The sequence below is a fragment of the Magnolia sinica genome, chromosome 3 (assembly GCF_029962835.1).
Source record: "Magnolia sinica isolate HGM2019 chromosome 3, MsV1, whole genome shotgun sequence".
Taxonomy (NCBI): Eukaryota; Viridiplantae; Streptophyta; class Magnoliopsida; order Magnoliales; family Magnoliaceae; genus Magnolia; species Magnolia sinica.
Genome location: NC_080575.1, coordinates 24,257,252 through 24,276,172, shown reverse-complemented (window position 1 = coordinate 24,276,172; position 18,921 = coordinate 24,257,252). Strand labels below are relative to the sequence as shown.

At 42.8% G+C, this 18,921-nt stretch overlaps 1 protein-coding gene and 1 non-coding gene across 2 annotated transcripts in view; both read left to right on the top strand.

Moving 5' to 3' along the window:
* The window catches only part of LOC131238833 (ankyrin repeat-containing protein NPR4-like), a 90,068-nt gene that overhangs the window by 36,009 nt on the left and 35,138 nt on the right, over window positions 1–18,921 (top strand). The gene's annotated exons all lie outside the window — the stretch shown is intronic.
* LOC131241823 (small nucleolar RNA R71) lies at window positions 6,884–6,989 on the top strand. The gene has a single exon (XR_009169392.1). It is a non-coding gene; the product is annotated as a small nucleolar RNA R71 (small nucleolar RNA).

The following is an 18,921-nucleotide window of genomic DNA, read 5'->3' as shown; positions in this document are numbered from 1 at the left end:
TCCATTTTTCACGGACGTGCGATCCTTGAGTATGGGAGATGCGCTGAGCTCGGTGGGGTCCACTTTGGCTATCCTTATGGAGCATCAATCCCTTCTTCAAGCCTCTGCATTATTCCCTGATCACGGACCCAAGTTTGGAGTGAATCCGTGTTTCGGATGGGCCACACCATCAATCGACGTAGTAATGTACTCCTTGTAGGTGTAAACTTAAATGCGTGCATGGAGGCATATGAATAACAAGGTTTTGGTAAAAATCTCGATGTACACACGATGGACGGCTTGGATTTGCCATTTGGATGATCGTGGTGGGCCATCACTGGTCCCAACGGACAGCGTGCGCAAGAGAGGAGAGAGTCTCCCTCTCGGATTGGAAAGTCGGGTCAAACTGACTTTAACCGGAATTTCGATCCGATGCACTACTAGTGCACCCTTGTGGTGCACTTGCAGCATGGGTGTGGGCCCCATAGTGATATTCTTGATCAACCCACTCCGTCCATTCCTTTTATCTATCCAATTCAAGGGTTGAGCCCAAAGTTGAGGTATATCCAGAGATCGAGTGGGCCCCAAATCGGTGATTTATGCTGATCTTTCCATTGAACCACTTTCATAAAGATCCAAGGGCTGAAATTTTATGTGTACACTTACTTTATGATCCTCAGGCCGGATATAAAGTTTCGTACCAAACGGATGGTGGGAACCCTGTGATCTTGCATTCAGGATGATTTTCAGGCTTCCTTATCTTCAATCACTTGGTTTTCTCATATCTTTGGTGTGTGAACACTTCAATCTCAATCTCCTCAGATCTGTCCCTTGCCTTGGTGATTTTTGAGCATTAAACATACTTTTATCACTCTTTTCAGTCCAAGCTCCTAAATTCACCTTACAACACAAACGTGATTAAATTAGAGCATTAAGCATTATCATGTACGTAAAACCAAGTAATAACTAGGGTCTAATATGCAATGTTTGACCCTCAACACAATCCCCAACTAGCATTTTGCTAGTCCCGAGCAAAGTATGCAAAAAACAATTTGAGAACCACAGGACAATTCTTATAAACTCAAGTGGTTTTTGAAAAGCAATCAGATAATAGAATTCTAAGATTCATGAATATTGGGCGTAACTTCCTCTAGAATCAACACGGTAAACTTCATGGTCAAGTTCAAGGTATTAGTCCATCAATTAAAAAAAAAATCTAAACATTGTGTTCCATGTGTGTATAGTGCAACCTCGACTTATTACAATTAAAGGTCCAATTCTCAATTTTCATGATATCATTGGTAACTAAAAAGAGCATTCCAAATAACCAGACCTAAACCGAAACTTGCCTTACAGTTCAGCCTTTTTATTCTTCTAGTTTTTTATTTTTCCATCGATGGCTTCACGTTGTGCCAACCTTTTTAAAGATCTTTAACAGGTAGCCGTTTTCGATGACAACTATTTTTCAGCTAGGTATTCTTTCTCTCTCTTTTTTATTATTATTATTATATATATATATATATAAACTCATTGAACATGATGGAAAAATTCCCTAGGCTGGTTCCTTCCATGCTTAGTGATTACCAAGTTAACAATTCAATATCGAACTGAAACTTAATGTGTAAACTAGATGTGATATGTGAAATCATGACTCAATCATTAATGTTTAAAACTTCTAATCATGGATTAATAATTCAAGCTTAACTGTGAAATTTAACAAGTACCCGAATCTAAGAGTCATAAGTCACCAACATTAAGTATCTTAAACTTCTAAATCATGGATGAACTTCAAGATCAATCGAATTTACAAAATTTTCACCAAATTTTGCTCAAAGATTAAGAAAACACTGATTAGCTCGCCTAATCCACATCCCCAACCTAAAATCTACATTGTCCTTAATGTAAAAGATATAGGCATGTAATGCACATGAGATAACGAAAATAAAGGAGAAGTGATGGAAAGGTAGTACCTAATGAGGAATCAAGAGGCTTTTCCAAAAGGATCTCAGCGTGAAGGTGTCTCAGCACAAGAGTTAAACCAATAAAAGCAAACTATCCAAAAACAACTTAAAAAGTAAACTACCCTAACGGCATAAAGCCGACTATCCTAGAACGATATAAAGCAAACTACCCTAGTCCTATGAAAGCAGTAAACTTACCTATACCTCCATCAGACTAGGAAATCAATCCTGGTACACAGGATCATTCAGAGGTATGGACATGTCCTCTGAATCAAATTTCTCAACACATGGCTTTAATCGATGTCCATTTACTTTAAACTCATTGTCATTGTTTGGATTTTGAATCTTAACAACCCCATAAGGATAAACATTGGTAACAGTGAAAGGGCCGGTCCAATAAGATTAGAGTTTGCCCGGAAAGAGATGTAACCGAGAATTATACAAGAGGACCTTTTGACCTAGAGTGAATGATTTTCAAAGAATGTGTTGGTCATGAAATGCCTTCATCTTATCCTTGTAAATTCTTGAGTTCTCGTACGCATCATTCTGGATTTCTTCGAGTTCATTCAACTGAAGTTTGCATAGCAAGCCAGCATTGTCCAGATTGAAGTTCAGATTTTTGATCGCCCAGTAGGTTCTATGTTCCAACTCTACAGGCAAGTGGCAAGCTTTCCCATAAACAAGTCTAATGGGAAACATTCTAACAGGGGTCTTAAATGCGATACGGTAAGCCCATAAAGCATTGGTCAATCAAATTGACCAATCCTTACAATCAAGGTTAACCGTTTTCTCCAAAATGTGTTTGATCTCCCTATTGGAAATCTCAGCTTGCCCACATGTTTATCGGTGGTATGAGGTGCTCACCTTATGACAGATGTCATATTTCTTCATTAAATTCGCGAATGGCCTATTACAAAAATGTGAGCCTCCATCACTAATGATGGTTCGAGGCGTTACGAATCGAGAAAGGATGTTCTCTTTTTAGAATTTAATGACTGTTTGATGGTCATTGTTCCAGCATAGAATCGCTTCGACCCATTTAGTGACATAGTCTAATGTGAGCAAAATATATAGATTTCCAAAGGATTGGGGGAATGGTCCCATAAAATCGATGCCCCAGCAATCAAATACTTTTATAATAAGGATGGGGTTCAAGGGCATCATATTTTAATAGAAAAATGCTCCCAATTTCTAACCACGGTCACAAGCCTTGCAAAACTCATGAGTGTCCTTGGACATAGTGGGCCAGTAAAAGCCACATTGTAGAATCTTGGTCGTGGTCTTTTTAGTAGAAAAGTGACCACCACAGGCCTGAGAGTGATAGAAGAAGATGACACTTTGATGTTATTCATCTGGTACACATCTCCTTAAGATTTGGTCTATGCAATATTTAAACAAATATGGATCATCACAGAAGAATTTATGCACCTCGATGAAAATTTTCTTCTTATCTTGCGCAGTCCCATGTGTCGACGTGAAACCTATGGAAAGATAATTAACAATATCAGCAAACCAAGGTGAATGGGAGACTTTGAATAATTGTTCATCAGGGAACATGTCATTGATATGTGTCGTCTCAAGGGAATTAGGGAGATCAAGGTGGAAAAGATGGTCAACCACTATGTTCACTACTCCCTTTTTATCTTTTATTTCCAAATCAAATTCTTGGAGTAGGAGGATCCATCTAATCAGGCGGGGCTTAACATCATTATTAAAAAGAAGATCTTTGAGTGCCGCATGATCTGTGTAAATAATGATCTTCGATCCAATCAAGTAGAACCTAAATTTGTCCAAAGCGAACACTACGGCTAAGAATTTATTTTCCGTAGTCGAGTAGTTCAATTGGGCAGGATTTAGAGTTCTACTTACGTAATAAATAATGTAGGGCTTCTTTTCTTTTCTCTAGCATAAAACCGCAGATGCGTAGCACATAAATTCAAAAGGAAGGCTCCAATCGAGTGGCTGCATAATAGGTGCAGTAGTTAACATGCTCTTAAGCTTAGTAAAAGCTTCCTGGCATTGCTCAGTCCACTCGTATGGTGCATCCTTTTGAAGTAGATTATATAAAAGATGAGAGATGAGACTAAAGTCCTTTATGAATCTTCTGTAAAAACCGACGTGTCCTAAAAAGGATCGTACATCTCATATGTTCTTGGGTGGAAGTAGGTTAGAAATAAGATCAATTTTAGCCTTATCTACCTCAATTCCTTTAGACGAGATGATATATCTAAGGATAATTTCCTTACGAACCATGAAATGGCACTTTTCCCAGTTGAGTACCAAATTCTTTTTCTTCACATTGCTTCAGTACACATTTAAGATTTTTCAAATAATCGTTAAAAGATGGACCAAAAACAGAGAAGTCATCCATGAAGACCTCTAGATATTACCCCACCATGTCAGAAAAAATACTCATCATGCATCGCTGAAAAGTGGCAGAGGCATTACATAGTCCGAATGGCATCCTTCGGTAAGCAAAGGTGCCGTAGGGACATGTAAACGTGGTCTTTTCTTGATCTTCAAGGGCTATCTCTATCTGGTTGTAGCCTGAATACCTGTCAAGAAAACAGTAATAGGAATGACCTGCTAACCTTTCCAAAATTTGATCAATGAAGGACAAAGGAAAGTGGTCCTTCCTCTTGACGGTATTCAACTTCCTGTAGTCAATGCACATTCTCCAACCAGTAGTAACTCTAGTTGGCACGAGCTCATTGTCGATATTGCATATGATGGTGATTCCAGACTTCTTAGGAACCACCTGAGTTGGACTCACCTATTGACTATCAGATATAGGGTATATGATACCCACATCCAATAGTTTAAGAACTTCAGCTTTAACTACTTCCTTCATGTTCGGATTTAGTCTACGTTGTGATTGTCGAGAGGTCTTCGCATTATCCTCAAGATAAATGTGGTGAGTACAAATCAAAGGGTAAATTTCTTTAAGGTCCACAATCATCCATCCAAGGGCTTCCTTATGCTTAATGAGAGAAGATATGAGCATACTCCCCTGTTCTTGCTCAAGGTGGGAAGAAATCACCACCGGGTATGTCTCATTTTAACTGAAATAGACATATTTTAAATTAGAGGGTAAAGGTTTTAGGTCAAGCTTCGGTGCCTTGGGGTTAGATGACAAAGGCACTCCATTAGTTTCGGGCAACTCTTCAAATTGCAGCCTCCATCAGTTAACTTCAAGTACTGGCACAGTATCAAGCATGGCACCTATCACCCTAATCATGTCATCATTAAAGTCATGAGAATAGGTCAGGCACGTCTCTAGAGGGTCAGAGGATAAGGTCAAAGGTGTTCTATCTTCAACGAAAGGGTCAATCATGTTAATTTCATGGAAATCGTCATCATCCTCTAACCGTCTGCCAATATTAAAAAATATATTTAGCTACAATGTCATATTCCCGAAAGACATACTCATGACTCCATTCTTACAATTGATAATTATGTATGAAGTGGCAAGGAATGGGCGACCAAGAATGACAGGAATCTAAGTGCTCATGTTACTGATGGGTTCAGCATTCAGGAAGATAAAATCTACAGGGTAGTAGAATCTGTCAACCTAGACCAACACATCCTCAATTATCCCTCTTAGTACACGAACAGAGTGATCAGCAAGTTGTAATGTGGTTAGGGTGGGTTTCAATTCACCCAAACCTAACTATTTGTAAACCGAGTAAGGAATCAGATTTAAGCTCGCTCCTAAATCAAGAAGTGCATGCTCAATGTGGTAATTCCCAATTACACAAATGATGGTTGGGCTAGCAGGATCTTTGAATTTCTGTGGCACATCTTGCTTTAAGATGGCACTCACTTTTTCAATTAAAAAGATTTTCTTTTGAATATTTTGCTGTCTTTTAGTTGTATACAAGTCTTTCAGAAATTTGGCATATGAAGGTATTTGTTTTACGGCATCAAGTAGAGAAATATTGACCTTCACTTGTTTCAGCACCTCTAGAATGTCTTGAGAGTTAGAGACAGGTTTTGGTGCAACCAACCGTTGGGGGGATGGGGTAATCGGCTTGCCTTGAAGTTCCGGTTCCAATTCTTGTGAAGCAGTGCTAGGTCTATCATTGTTGTCCTCTTCCAGGTCCTTAGGCTTTTCAGCCTTTACAGGAATAGATTTGTCAATTATCTTCTCACTCCTAAGAGTGGTGATAGACTTAGCTTACTCCATTTGATTTGAAGAGCTTGGATCACTTATTTCCTATTGCGGTTTAGGATTAGGAAAAGATTGGGCTGGAAGAATCTCTTTTTCCTCAATTGAATTTTTTGTCTCACACCCTTGCATGGCCTTTGAAATGTCTTAAAGGATTTGCAATATACCCTGAGTGATAAGCTCTTAGTTTTGAATATGTTTTAGAACCGAATCCTCTTGAGGTTTCACTTGATTTAGAATTTGATTGAAAAAACCTTGAGGAGTAGCAGTTCGTCCATTCCTCCAACTGAAGTTTGGATGATTTCTCCAACTGGGATTGTATGTTTTGGAGGTAGGTCCATTGAAAGGTCTTTGGTAATTATTCATGGCATTGGATTGCTCATTTAACACCTCTTGAAAGAAATGTATTATTGGACAATTTTCAGTTGTGTGAACGTTGCAAGCACAAATACCACAAACAGTTTTCTTAACCTTATCCTTCTTTAATTCCATGGCCTCGAATTTCCTTATGAGATTAGACATTTTATCATTGATATCATCATCCTCTTTCAGAAGGTATAATCTGCCCCTCTCCTTAAATTGAATGGGCCTAGAAGTGGTACTTGATTTTAGGTAAGTGTCTCATGATTGTGCATTTTTAGCAAGTCTGTCCAAGTAATCCCACACATCATCGACATTTTTATTCATGAATTTTCCATTGCACATTATCTCAACCAATTGGCGCATGGAAGATGTCAGTCCATCATATAAGAAGTGTGTAATGCGCCACATTTCAAAACTGTGTTGTGGACATGAACTGAGAAGATCCTTGAACCGCTCCCAACATTAGAAGAATGTTTCATCCTCTTTTTGGGCGAAGATCATACTTAACTTCTAAGGGTGTTCATTTTATGATGTGGAAAAAATTTCTTTATGAACTCCCTTATCGTATCATTCCATGTGCCAATAGATCTAGGACATAGTGAATACAACCATATCTTAGATTTCTCTTTCAAAGAAAAGGGAAAGAGTTTCAGCCTAACTGTGTCCTCAAACATGTTTAGAAAATATAAAGTGGCTATGATCTCATCAAACTCTTCCAAGTGAAAATATGGACTTTCAAATTCAAGTCCATAGAATTTTGGAAGGAGTTGGATCATTCCTGGCTTAATATCCATATGTCCTGTATTTTCTGAAAAAATCATGCATGAGGGCGTGCTCAACCCCGCTGATTGTAAATAATCTCATAAAGTATGAGGCGCGGGTGCTTGATGCACCTCATTCTCATCTTGGACTTCCCCAACCCAAGGTTGAGGTCGTCCTTCTGGTTGATTAGCTAGTTGATTTGCTATCATAACCTCAATTAACTCTGGAGATCTCGAGTGGCATCTAATCCTACGATGGATAGTTAACCCCTCAACCGATCCTCCTTCACTCTAAAGACGTCGAGTGTTGTCACGGGCCCACTTGGGCATGAAACACTCTCAGCCCTCAATCTCAGATTCTAACCTAAACCTAAAAGGAAGAAAGGAAATAGAAATCTAAAAATAGAAAGAAAGAGAGAGTTGGAGAGAAGTTACCAAATTAGACATTCCTAATTAAAATCCTGCAAAACAAAACAAAACAAGTCAGTTTATAAAATAGGAATTCTAAAATTAGAAAGTTTCTAAAAAATAAAAATAGAAAGTAAACTAGTCTCTAAAAATAAAAGAAATTCTAGAATTAAAAAGTTTCTAAAAACAGAAAATAAACCCTAATCCTAAAAATAGAAAAATAGAAAAATTAGAAAGAGATAATCAATTTAGAAAGTCTATATCAGGATCCTACAAAACAAGAAAGTTAGGTTAGTTTCTAAAAATCAAACAGAAAAACATAAACCTAAAATTAGAAAACCCTAATCTTAACATAATTATAAAACTAGTAAATCTCAAAAAAATGCAACTATCAATCCCCAGCAACGACGCCAAAAACTTGTTCACCACCCCAAGTATAGGGTCGCGATGTAGTAATAATCTCGGTAAGACCGAGGTCGAATCCACAGGGACTAAACCTTGTACGTATTTTGAAAGTAACTAGAACTAGAACTAGAACTAGAAGAAGATATAATCTAAATCAGGAGAATGTAGGAGAATTGTCACACGGCACCTGCACGCAACGGTCGTGCATAAGCTTATAGAAAGCTTAGAGGGTGGTGAAAGTGTATGCTCAAGGTGATAATGTAGTTATGCAGTATCAGAGTAATGCGGAACATGCTAATGAATGCTAAGAATCCCATTAGCCGTACCAAGGCCATGCGGTGCAAAGGATGATGTCGGCCATACCAAGGCCATGCAATGCAAAATGCAAGTCAAGCATACAAATCCTCATCTAAGTCCACATGTCAATACGGCTCAAATCTGGAATATCACCGGGGTCTAGTACACTCCAAGCCAGATTGCCGCCCCATCGCGCGCAATAAGGTGAGTGGAAAAGACCTCACTATCCGCCTGCCAATATCGGGCTCGGCTTGTCAATAGCGGACCCATTCCTCGAGCTGGTCAGACTCAGCCTAGCATTGCCCCCTACTCTCGGGCGGGTAAGGCCGCACCCCCTTCCAACCGACCACGACACAGTGGAAAGCGCAACCGTCTGGTAATCGGCACTCAGCGCTCATGCATCCACTCGGTCTAGACGTTGGAGCAACCTCCTGGTACCATAAGGGTTTAGGGACTTTCACCCAGGGATATCTATCGCACCCCATGTAGAACAGTATTTCCGGTATCCAATCTTGCCAACCATGATACGTCTGTGGAGGCTACGGCCCTGATGTCGCTAGGGCATACAGTAACCATATCACACAATGCGAATGCATGAATCACACTATCCAGTCATGCAGCAATCCTGCGCGTATCGTGCGCTCATGTAGGGCAACACCCCTTGTACGGGAGCCCCTAAACCATCTGCCCGAAGGCATATGCTATGATCAGGCATTTCTCATATCAAGCATACGTATGATGCATATGATTATGAATCATGGAATTAAACATGTTATATGGGATGGATGATAATCATAACAAGGATGGGCCTAGACGGCCTACACATCAGACGTACGAGCCTAACAATGGCCCTAGGGAGAGTCATAATGCGGACATTTAACCACACTATACTTGCAATGTGGACGTCAAACCACCATTGCTCCCAAGGCACGACTGTCAAAAATATCATTATATGATTCATGTTGGGACTACACATTGCAATGAACCTTAGGTATATCTCATTGGGCCTTCAATACATCAAATGGGCCGTATCATATGGGCCTATATTCATTAAGTGGGCCACCTCAATGGGCCCCCACCAATGGGCCTTATGTACATTGCAATGGGCTATAACCCGTGGGCCTTAGAATGCATCCAATGGGCCTACTCACATGGGCCTTATGTATATCAAATGGGCCTCGCCAATCGGGCCCCCATATGTACATCAAATGGGCCTAAACCCATAGGCCCCAAAACATTTTTTTTTTTAATGGGCCATAACCCATGGGCCCCTAATACATCAATGGGCCTCGACCCATGGGCTTCACATGCATATCAAAGTGGGCCTCAATCATGGGCCGTAAGTAACTGAGGTGGGCCTCCCACCAATATTATATTAAATATGATATAATATATAATATATATATACACAATATATATACATAATATATATGATATTATATATAATATAATATTATATATATATATGTATATATATATATATACACACACGCACACACCACACACGCGCACACACACATGCACGCACCCACCCACACACGCACCCACACACATCACAGTGGGCTCCACCGTCCGGCTGGACGGTGGCTTTAAAACACACACGCCACTGTGGGCTCCATGTGGGGCCGCCATAATGTTTATGTTCCATCCAACCCGTTGGTAAGGCCACGTGGGCCTGGATGAAGGGTGAAAATAAATTTCACCCTGATCCAAAACTTCTGTGGGCCCAAAAAGGTTTTCAAAGGTAGAGGCTCAATCCCACTGTTTCCCACGGTGTGGGCCACCTGAGTCTTGGATCAGTCTGATTTTTGGAGTGGGCCCATGTCAGGGGGTGGCCCACCCTATGAACGGATTAGATGGGAGAGAAACATTAAGGTGGGGCCCACGGCTGCAGCCGTGGGTGACTGTGCGTCCGCCCGGACGCTGGCGTGCGCTGGCAGCGCTGCTGCGCCTGACACAGCAGCAGCAGCTGCTAAGACCTTATTAAATTTTTTTTTATTTCAGTTTTCCTGCGGTTTTCGCGGGTGGGGTCCACATCCAGATAATCCACTCCATCCAATGGGCCTCCATGGACCCAGACAAGCAGAACAAGCCCAATATTGGACATATTTCACCATATAGACAGTCAGGGAAGGTTTCAATGGTGAAAACCATCATTTGATATGGTGTGGCCCGCCAGAACCTCGGATTGACTTTATTTTTCGGTTCAACGCATGAAAGGGGGTTGACAAGGGAATGGACGGCGTGGATTGAATACATGCATCAAGGTGGGGCCTACATGAATGGACCACCCCACTTGGAGACAAGCTAACATATATATATATATTTCATCCAGTGGCGTCCAGCGTCCCTGGACGTTGCACACGCATGGAAGCCTTGCTCAAGTGGGCCACCTCATGGTGAATGGTGAAGGTACTATACTTATAAGGTGGGCCCCATTCAAATACAATACATACTACATGGTGGGGTCCATTCAAGTGGGCCACCTAACCTCATAATCAACACAAAAAAAAGACTAAAAAATAAAATAAAATAAAAAGAGAGAGGGATAGAGAGAGATAAAGGGTGAGATCCGCGTGATGGAGGGACCCCGGCACTATGGGCCCTCCCTTGTACTAAATCATACATCAAGTGGGTCCCATTACATGTGGGCCCATTAAATTAAAATTCAACGGTAGAGATCCCTTCTCCACTAAATCAGACGGTCTAGATGACCCTAAATATGCAAGAAGGTAAACATCATGATGGGGTCCATGGAGAATGGCCCCATCATGGAATGATCATGATGATCCAAGTGGGCCTTTGGCCACATCATAGGGTCCAAAGTGAGATCCGAACCATTGATTGGTTGGCCTCACTTGGCCCATCTTAAAAACATCAAAAACTATCCTATCCAAACACCCACCGCTTGATCTTCTTGCTCCCTTGGCTTCCTTAGTTCCTTGAGCTCCTCTTTGATGGAGGAAGATGAGAAATGGATGGTTGAGATGAGAGATGAAGGGGTGGGAAAGGTGGGCCTCACAAATGAAATTTTCTCACCATGGGGGACTCATACGTATGGGACTTGCTATGGGAGAGTTTGAATGAGAGAGAGACTTGTAAGGGAGAGAGAGAGAGAGGGAGTGAGATGGGTGATGGAGTGATGGGGGATGAAATTTGGGTTGAAAAAATTGTAAAAGGGGGTATGGTTGATGTTGAAAATGGGAAAAAGAGGAGTGGTGAGGTGGAAAGAGGGTAGACTTTTGAAAAAGGTGGAGATGGGTTGTTGTACTTAAGGTATGGGATGCTTTAATGGTTGATTGATGGGACTAATTGTAGAGATTCCCTCGAAATCCGTAACGCGCGGTGTTTCTTCGGAATAACCGCTGATCGACATCTTCTTGCCTGAGTATCGGTTCGGTGCGCAAGTCATGGCGTTGGAACCGCGGCGACGACGCGGTCGCTATGATATAACTTTCGGACCAAGCCGACGTCGGTGCGCGGGACCTGGCTTAGGATCGTGCGCAAACACCGAATACGGTGCGAAGGTTGCCGGAATTTGACCGAAAGGATCGCGGAAGCTAACGGAACAGTACGGATTAGGACACGGGTCTTACAAGAATAATGGTGAATTATTTAACTAAAACTTGTAAAATTCAAAGGTAGGAAACTAAGGTTTCTAAGGATCCACTTGTAGAGATTAGGGAGATCAATGCTTGATTCACGAATACAACTGGAATCAGAGTCTTATCTTTATCCAATTGGAAGATAATTCATTAAAAATCAATTCTAAACTTCCTTTGATCTAGTTTTCTATGAATGATAGGTATGAGAACTAGAAGTAATTCCATCACAAAACCATGCCCATGAGACAAAGCAAACAATGGAATTTAACCAATCCACAACCAATGTAAGAGAATTATGAACGTTAAGAAGGGTTCCATCATCCAACCATGCCTATAAGAGGATGGTGAACAATAGGGGTTCCTATGTTCACGACCTCAACAATGAAAAGAAAATGCTTAAAGCTATCGCAGATCCATTGTAATTTAAGTCATAACAAACCATTAAAAATTAAAAGCATTCCTTATAATCAAACTAGAAGTGAAGAGAGTGCATCTTAACATGAATCCAAGCATACAAAACACCCTATCATGCTACAAGCTTCACCTCTTAGCCCTAGGTAAGAGGTTTAGCCTATCATAATCATGATGAACTAAAATCTCTTAAGGAAAGACATAAACAAAACCAGGAAAAACTAAAGAAAGAAGAAGAACTCCTTGGTTGTTCCACGCTCTCTCTCTCTCTCTCTCTCTCTCTCTCTCTCTCTCTCTCTCTCGCCTTTGCTTCTCATGTCCTTTGATCCATGGCTGATGATCCTCTCCACGTTCTCTCTCTCTCTCTCCTTTTATAGGAGTAGTGAAGTCGGTCGGTTGCATGGTCGGTGAAGTTTACGTAGCAACAGTGCCGTGTGCGCAGCGAAACTGCAAAACAAACCGGTTTGCGTTGGAATGGGTTTTGGGTTGCTGATTGTCCTAAACTCTGTTTGGCCTTTATGGGTGGGGTTGGTTTTGGCCTGGGCTTCCTCTGGACGGTCCGGATCATGCAATCGGTCAAAGGTGGTGGGCCACAACGTCCCGAAACATCTTTTTTCATGAACGTGCATTCCTTGCGCATGGGAGCTGCACTGAGCTCAGTGGGGTCCACTTCGGCTGTCCTTATGGAGCATCAATGCCTTCTTCGAGCCTCTGCATTAGTCCCTAATCACGGACCCAAGTTTGGAGTGAATCCATGTTTCGGATGGGCCACACCATTAATCGACGTAGTAATGTACTCCTTGTAGGTGTAAACTTGGATGAGTGCATGGAGGCATATGAATAACAAGGTTTTGGTAAAAATCTCGGTCTACACACGATGGACGGCTCGGATTCACCATTTGTATGATCGTGGTCGGCCATCACTGGTCCTAACGGACGGCGTGCACAAGAGAGGAGAGAATCTCCCTCTCGGATTGGAAAGTCGGGTCAAATTGACTTTGAACGGAATTCCAGTCCGATGCACCACGAGCGCACCCCTGTGGTGCACTTGTAGCATGACTATGGGCCCCACTGTGATATTCTTGATCAATCTACTTTGTCCATTCCTTTTATCTATCTAATTCAAGGGTTGAGCCCAAAGTTGAGGCATATCTAGAGATCAGGTGGGCCCCAAATCGATGATTTATGGCTGATCTTTTTGTTGGACCACTTCCACAAAGAGCCAAGGGTTGAAATTTTATGTGTACTATTACTTTATGATTCTTAGACTGGATATAAAGTTTCGTGCCAAACGGATGGTGGGAACCCTGTGATCTTGCATTCAGGACAATTTTTAGGCTTCCTTATCTTCAATCACTTGGTTTTCTCGGATCTTTGTCGTGTGAACACTTCAATCTCTGTCTCCTAAGATCCGTCCCTTGCTTTGGTAATTTTTGAGTATTAAATCTAGGCTTTTATTACTCTTTTCAGTCCAAGTTCCTAAATTCACCTTGCAACACAAACGTGATTAAATTAGAGCATTAAGTATTATCATGTACGTAAAACCAAGTAATAACTGGGGTCTAATATGCAATATGTGACCCTCAACAAGTGGGCTCTGATTTTTCTCCAATGGGGAGAGGAATGAACCGAAGAGCTGCTTGTCTCATCCCCCTGCATGTCTCTATGATGCTTGGCCCGCCGCCCTAGGACCGACTTTCTTTCCAAATTTCACTTCCTAAGTCATCTTCATATGGAGTGCAGCCATCATTTCCTTAAGCCATCTGATGCCCAGGCCGCCATCACATATGGGCCTGGCAATTTTATCCCATTTAATCCAATGCAATTTTCTTTTCCCTTCAACCCAACCCCAAAAGAACTTAGCAAACATACTCTCTAAGCTCCCTATTACCAGCCCTGGCACATGAATTGCTCCCATAATGTGAAGAGGAATGCTTCCCAGCACATGCTTAATTAACGTCATCCTGCCGGCTTGAGATAAGAGTCTGGACTTCCATCCGTTGACTCTATTATTGAACTTGTCGATCAGGAACTAAAAATCAGCTACCTTGGTTCTACCCCTACTTAGCGGCACTCCAAGATATTTGACACAATCAGATGACTTGGCAAAACCCAGGATGCGCTCAATATTTCTAGCCCTACCAGCCGGAAAACTCTTCGGACCGAGGAAACAACTCTTTTTGCTATTAATTTTCTAGCCCGAGGCCTCTTGGTACGCGACCAGGAAGTCTTTAACTGCTATGAGCAATTTTTGACTCCCATTAAGGAACAATAGAGTATCGTCCGCATACAATAGATGTGATATGAGGGGGCACCCCCGTTGAAGCTTGTAGGGATGGATCCTACTGTTCTCCACCATGTGTTTGACACTAGTTGAGACGGCTTCCATTGCAAGGATAAAGAGACCCGGCAAAAGAGGATCTCCCTGGCGCAAACCTCTCAAGGATTTGAAGAACCCCGCCACTTCCCCGTTTACTAACACCGAAAACCAGTTATTTCCCCAACACTTTTCAACTAAGGAAATCCATCTGTTACTAAAACTGAACTTGGAGAGAACCATTTTAAGAAAAAGCCAATCAACTCTGTCGTAGGCTTTCTCAACATCCAGCTTGAGGATGATGTTCCCCTCATGCACCTTTCTGTCTAACTCTCTCATCGCCTCTTGAGACAGGGTTATGTTCCCTATGATAGCTCTTGGAAAATCAGCTTTGGCAAAATGTTACTTAGTCTGGATGTGAGGATTTTTGTGAGAATCTTGTAAATGACGTTGCATAGGCTGATAGGCCTGAAATCAGAAAACTGCGAGGCTAATGGGGATTTTGGGATGAGGTAAATCAGGGAAGAGGAGAAAGCTCTAGGCATTTCTCCCCCTGTGAAGAAATCGACAGCAGCCCTGTGGATGTCATTACCAACTGTTGACAAACATTCCACAAAGAATGTCGCATAAAAGTTGTCTAGGCTAGGGGCCCCATCTTTCGGGACGAAGAAGACCACTGCATGAACTTCAAGAAAGGATGAGGGCACTAAGAGGTCCACATTGTCTTGGGACGTGACCAGTCGAGAGATATGTTGCGTGAAATCAACTTGATGGGAAGTGCGCTCCGACTTGAAAAGCTCTTTAAAGAAATGCATTGCCGCTTCTTTAATCTCTTTTTGACTGGTTAAGGTGTTTCTGGTGTCATCTTTGATAGAAGAGATAGCCTCACGCCTGATTCTCTCCCTCGAAGAGGCATGAAAGAATTTGGTATTTCTATCCCCTTCTACCAACCATGTATTCCTCGCTTTTTACTTCCAAAAAACTTCTTTCATCTATTCTAGTTTATCTAGCCGCTGCCTGATAACCACACTCTGCTGCAACAGCTCGTCATTCGTGGTGTCCTGCAAACGAGTATCAATATTTTCTAGGTCCTCAGCCTTGTGGATCTGCTGGAAGATGTTGCCGAGGGTCTCTTTGTTCCAAACCTTTAACAATTGCTTAGTTTTCTTCATTTTGAGCTGAACATTGATCATGGGTTGAAGGGAACATTCCCCCTCCCAGGCCTTCTTGATCAACTGCTGGAAGGAATTATGTAATGTCCATATTCTGAGAAAACGAAAGGGCTTCACCCTGGGTTGGAATTGATTTGGGAAAGAGAGGAACAAAGGGGCATGATCAGAATTATTGCACGCCAGATGTTCCACATGAAAGGTAGGAAAAACGGGCCCCCATCTGTTATTCAAGAGCACTCTGTCAAGTCTAACCCATGTGCGCACAATGCCTGACCTGTTATTGCACCAAGTGAATCAATTTCCTAAATAGTCAGTTTCTTGCAATGAAGAGTTTTGCACTACTTCTGAGAAATCAGTAATGCTGGTTCTGTCTGGATTCTGAGTCCCCATTCTCTCTTCAATTTCCATAACTGCATTAAAATCTCCACCAATGGCCCACGGGACTGAATGATTCTAGCAAGAGCAGTCATCTCGCTCCATAGGGATCTCCTATGGGATCGTCAACAATTAGCATAAACAATGGAGATGAAGATTAGCTCACTATGGACCTACAATGACAAGCTTAATGAAAGCATTTGATTATATGAGCTAAACACAGACACATTCAAGGAATGCTGGTAGAAGACCCAGACATTACCCCCTGCTTCACTATTGGAAAGCGAGGAGTGGAAGCTGAGCTTCAAACCGATGGCTACTCTTCTTTCCTCTCTCAACATCGGCTCCAGGATGGCTACTAAGCAAGGTTTAAACTTCTTGACTAGATTTTTTAAGGATCTCATGGTGGGCACATTACCCACCCCTCGGGCGTTCTAGATGAGGGCTCTATCCATCTATTACACATCCCGTATTCACAACCCTTCACTTCAGTCTTTTGAGTCTACTGAACCATTCTCCTTCATCGTGCTGTCTAGGTAGTTTCTTGCCTGGAGGTTTCCTCACTTTTCTCTTCACTGTGACTAGATCAGCCACCCTCGCTGACTTGTTCTGTTCCTGGCTCACTGTGTCTGCACCATCAGCAGCAGAAGAGTGAAGCGTGAGCCCCTCAATCGGAGCATTTGTCTCCTCAAAGTTTTGGGAATCCTGCTCGAGCCTTCCTGGGTGAATTCTGGGAAAATATGGGGAGAGATCCACCAAGGTCTGCCCCTCACTGTCCTCTTTACTGTTGTGCTCCTCCTACTGTTCCGGAACATAGCTAACCCCTGCACCACATTGCCTCTAAACCTTAGAGGATCCAACCATGGTTCGGGGTCGTTTTAGAGTCTTAGCAGAGATGATCCAACTGATCTTTCTCTGACTCTATGGAGTTGCCTGACTGTCGACAGAGGAGCAGTACGCCAATGTAGAAACTGGTCTGGTAGCTTCTGAATGTTTCCCCATCTGAACCTGAAACTAGAAAGCGCTATCTGCTCTTGTGCGGTCAGTTGCTGAGGGGCTAGCAACAATATGGATCAGGGCTGTCTCCACTCTCGGGAGATCCTAGAGATTGCTGGTTTGGGGCTCATCTGAGAGCAGGCCCACTATGCTGGGAAGTTGGATTATAGAATATTGGAGGACTGATGGGTCTGTTGCCAATGAGTCTACTGCTGGACGACAGTTGTGACCCTCTGAGTGTTGGTTGGGGTTGAATGTCCAGCGCGGGGTTCGTACCTTCTGCGCCTGAATGGACACCGTGTGGGTGAGACTGGTAGGAGGGGCCTATTGCTATGTGGGAGGGGTGTGCTGCTACGAAGGTGGAGTGTCTGATCCGGGTGTTAAGGGTCTCAGAATGTCTGCAGTAGGAGCCACTGGATCCCCATACTTAGAGACCATAGGGCTGAACTCCAGGAGAGGCGTGCGCCTAAATAGACTGCGTTGCAATCGTGATGGAGCCATGGCCAAGGGACAGGTATCGGATTGGGCTATGGGGATGGTTGGATTAGCTCTAGGGAGAGAGGAGGATTCTGACTTTGCCCAGTCTCCTCGCTGCTAATTTGGGAATGGAGATTATCACAGACGGGGGTGGGTAGGGGTCTGGAAGCGGGGGAAGGATTAATAGCCAGGGTTGTTGGGAATTTGCACAAATAGTTGGTGATCGGGGTTGCAGGGGAGGGATGGCAATAGTTGTTATAGTTGAAGGGCCTGCTGGGCATTTTTGCAAACAATTGACAAGCAAGAAGCCAAAGGCTTCTGCTGGCAGTGAAATGACCTCATGACCCATTCCCTGGTCGAGACCTATTCTTGTTGCTCATTAAGGTTCACTTTCTGGTGACGAGCTATCTTCGACACTACCACATTTGATTTTTCTAGCAACCTAACAATGGGAAATGTCGAACCATTCAGCAGTAAGGTACTCTGACGATGGAAATTTGAATCAGGAGATAATCTGATCTTAACCCTGGTAAAGGCTTGGAAGATGCCAAGGGTTGCCACACTATCTAACTCTTCTACTATCCCAAACGTGCTCGCCAGTTATTCAATCGCCGCAGGGTACCACGCATGGGCCGGAATATCCAGTAGCCTGATCCATACACCTTGACTGAACGCAGGGGATTTAGGTGACAAGACTCAAGTCCTGTTAGACCCATGATGTGGAGCAGGGAGGAGTCCACTACAAAGGCTGACATCTCCTCTCTGGATTGGAACTTGAGGAGAAATAGATTGGGGGCGAGCCTTGTAAAGTCTACCAGCGATGCAGAGAATTCCGATTTACGGAATGTGTCAATGAGGTGAAAAACCGAAACCGATTCACTCTCTACCGAGGCGATAAGGGTCGAGGAGAGGGATTTCCTCAAACTGTCAACCTTACCCTTGTTTGTTTCCACCGTAAATGGGTCGGCAGACTCTACTCTACCATGAGAGATTGGCACCGTGCCTAGGGGTGGCGCCATACCTAGGGTATGTGTCTTCTTCACCATGTCTGCGTACGAGCTGACCCTCGCTATCTACGATTGCGATTTAGGGGCCGGGGCCTGCTCTGTTTTGGAAGAACCCAACTACCTCTTTGCCCTCTCTATGGAGACTATCCGACTGTCGATTCTCCTGCCATTTAAACAGTTCGCTCCATTGTATGCATCTTGTTCATATAAGAATCGAAT